This window comes from Ananas comosus, linkage group 17, assembly GCF_001540865.1.
Source record: "Ananas comosus cultivar F153 linkage group 17, ASM154086v1, whole genome shotgun sequence".
Lineage (NCBI taxonomy): Eukaryota > Viridiplantae > Streptophyta > Magnoliopsida > Poales > Bromeliaceae > Ananas > Ananas comosus.
Genome location: NC_033637.1, coordinates 7,539,960 through 7,543,657, shown reverse-complemented (window position 1 = coordinate 7,543,657; position 3,698 = coordinate 7,539,960).

Here is a 3,698-nt window from a genome sequence, read left to right as displayed (position 1 = left end):
AGTACTCCCGAGGCTTTCTCAATCTACCGCACGACGATCAAAAGTCGCGTAGCTAACTCGGAGCTGCCCGTTTAGGGAGCACCCCACAGCATGGCGAATAGAGCACATAATGGAAGCAACGCAAGGTCAAAGTCTCACGACTTCTATGCTCCATGCCTTCACCCCGATGGCTCAGACACGCTACAATCTAAGATCAGTCGTCAAAGTCTCAAAGTGACAACTCCAAACGCACACCCGCTTAGTGCCTCTTTATGATTGACACCCTAAGACCACACTCACCCCGTCCTCCGCAATTTCAATGTTCATACTTTCAGTTAAAAAAAATACAGTATGTTCACTTTACCCGGGGCCAAGCTCGTTATGACATTGGCCCAAATCAAATGCCCAAGTCCAACGCCTCTCAGGCTCAAAATTCCTAATTCACAAATTGGCATAAGGTTAAATGAGCATGAAGCCAGGTTCATTCTCCCCACTAATAGGGAATCATGATCCGACAATAGGATCGTAACTAGAATGCTAAGTTCACACTCGCATGCACTCACCTACCGACATACGGGACGTTATAAAATTTACACTATACCGTAATATGTCATGTTAAAATTATCACTTATACATAATACATGCATTTCACTAACATACATAGTGCATGAGTTAAACATTGCACTATGAATAATATGTGCATCGTAAATTCATATTAACTATTACAAGTCGGAAATGAGGTCGAGTGGGACAGACACATTCCAAGAGTAGGGATGTCGGGCTACCACAGGCACTTAGGCGGCACAAGCTGGACTACCTTTGGTAGGTCCTTAATTGGAAATGGAAATCGACACGGTGTTGAGAATGGTTAATCGCTACTAGATAGGTTTGGTAGTTGAATTACATTTATATGCTTTTAGCATAGTGTTGAGACATGTAGTATACTTGATAGTCCCCTTTTGCATTAAAGCATACTTGGTTGCCATGACAGAACTTATGCATAATGTATTCATGAAGGTTAATGACCTACCATTTTGATATCGTAGATGTACATCACCATGACATCGTTTATACTTGAGTTTAGTAATTTAGCATTTTAATTATGCCTTTACATCGCAGCCATTATTGTTATTATTATTGTACTTACCCTTTTCTTTTGGGGCCTAGTGGTGCATAGAGCTGAGGTCAGTAATTGCCCACTGGGAACTATAAATTATAGTTCTCACGCCCTCTTTTTCTTGATGTTTTCAAGAGCCTTCCACGCAGGGAGAGGCCAGGGATCGCGGAAAGGGTATCGCCTCGGGCTAGCGTGCTTACCGAGGGACCGTTCGATAGGTGGTCTACCTCTCGTGTTTTCTTTTTGTGAGAGGTTGATAGTTGTACCCGTATATGTATAGAGACCACCATTTTTATACTAGAGACAGTTATTGTACTACTTATGATTTCTTTTACTGTCTAGCTTTGCTTTGGTGTAGATGATAGAATTTTACTTGCTCTGATATCAGTAGTTGCTAGTTATTTCGCTACTTTTATTTGTTCTATCTCCTGCTTTTACTTCCGCTCTTAGTGTAGACGCCTTATATGTGTAGACATATGGCGGGTCTGGGCACGCTACCGGGAGGGCCTCCGCCGGTCCCGGGGCGTGACACATTGGGCCCGGGCTAAAGTGAACCTAGCTAGTATTGTTTTAATGGGAATATAGAACATAAATTGGGCAAGATTAGTTGTGATGCTTAAGTGTCATAAAGAGGCACTAAGCGAGAGTGTGCGTTGGAGCGTCACTTTGAGACTTTGGACTAGATCCTTGGGATGCTAGTGGCCTTGCCACGTGAGAGGCATGAGAGTAGAGTACTTGAGACTTTGACCTTGCTTGCCTGCCATTTGTGCTCATTCGCACATGCTTGTGAGGGTCGCTCACTTCAAGCCGGCACTCCGGAGTTAGCCTATGCGACTTATGTTCGCACGTGCAGTATTGAGAAGCCTACAGGGTCGAGTGGGACAGACACATTCCAAGAGTAGGGATGTTGGGCTACCACAGGCACTTAGGCGGCACAAGCTGGACTACCTTTGGTAGATCCTTAATTGGAAATGGAAATCGACACGGGGTTGAGAATGGTTAATCACTACTAGATAGGTTTAGTAGTTGAATCACATTTATATGCTTTTAGTATAGTGTTGAGACATGTAGTATACTTGTTAGCCTCCTTTCGCATTAAAGCACACTTGGTTACCATGACAGAATTTATGCATAATGTATTCCTAAAGGTTAATGACATACTAATTTGATATCGTAGATGTACATCACCATGACATCGTTTATACCTCAGTTTAGTAATTCGGCATTTTAATTATGTCTTTATATCGCAGTTATTATTGCTATTATTATTGTACTTACCCTTGTCTTTTGGGGCTTAGTGGTGCATTGAGCTGAGGTCAGTAATTGCCCACTGGGAACTATAAATTATAGTTCTCACGCCCTATTTTTTTTGATGTTTTTCAGAGCCTTCCACTCAGGGTGAGGCCAGGGACCGCGGGAAGGGAGTTGCTTCGAGCTAGCTTCCTTCGAGGACGACTTGCTAGGTGGTCTACCTCTCGTTGTACTTTATTTTGGAGAGGTTGAGAGTCTTACCAGTGTACTAGAGACCACCATTTTTGTATTAGAGGCTGATACTGTATAACTTATGTTTACCTTTATGTATTAGTTATGTTCTATTACTATTAGAATAGATGTTAGAACTTTACTCGCTCTGATATCATTAGTTGCTTGTTACTTACTTCTTTTATTTGTTCCATCTCTTGCTTTTACTTCCGCTTTTCTTGTGGACGCCTTATATGTGTAGACATATGGCGGGTCTGGGCACGCTACCGGGAGGGCCTCCGCCAGTCCCGGGGCGTGACAACTTGGTACCTCAAAACCCGAGAGAAACCCGAGAGATGCAATTCTGGAAATTGCATTGAGTGCAGGTACTACATTGGTCGGTTACTGGTACTGCGGGCGCGTTCCGGTACTGCATCAGCCTGGTATCGGTACCGAGCCTCAGAAATTTTCTATTCCGTTATGAGGTACTGATACCAACCTACTCAGTACCGGTACGCAGTGTAAAATTCCTTATATGCTTTATAACCATCCCCACACTTCCGAAATGACTCGAGATGACAAACATCATGCTCAAGCTTCACTTCGATCAACTCGATCAAAGTTAGCATCGTAACTCAGAGATTCGGTATGTTACAGACTATATTTTCACTTTGCAACAGCTCTTGAACTTTTGACGATCATTCAAGAGGTTGCTAACAGTGATTACACGTTGTCCAAGGCTGTGCGCAGGGTCCCTATTGTGAGATATGGATCCCGAGGATCTAAAAGGTAAGTAACACCTAAAGGGGGGTGAATAGGTGTAAATTCGGCGAACTCGAAAAATCTCAATGCAAACAAGACAAAATAGCGAAAATTAAAACAACACACCGAGAATTTAACGTGGGAAAACTCCAATTCGGAGTGAAAAACCCACGGGACCGATCACGCAAAGAAAATCCACTAAGAAAACTTGAGTACAAGTGATTTCGACAAAAACACACGACTCAATTTACCGATTTCTCGTTGACGGTGATCTTTGCCGGTCCTCGATCGATAAGAATCCACCAATTGACCTTGCTGCAACTCCTCACAGCGTCAACGCCTCAACTCCTCGAAGCGTCCACCGAATCCTCGGCTTCAC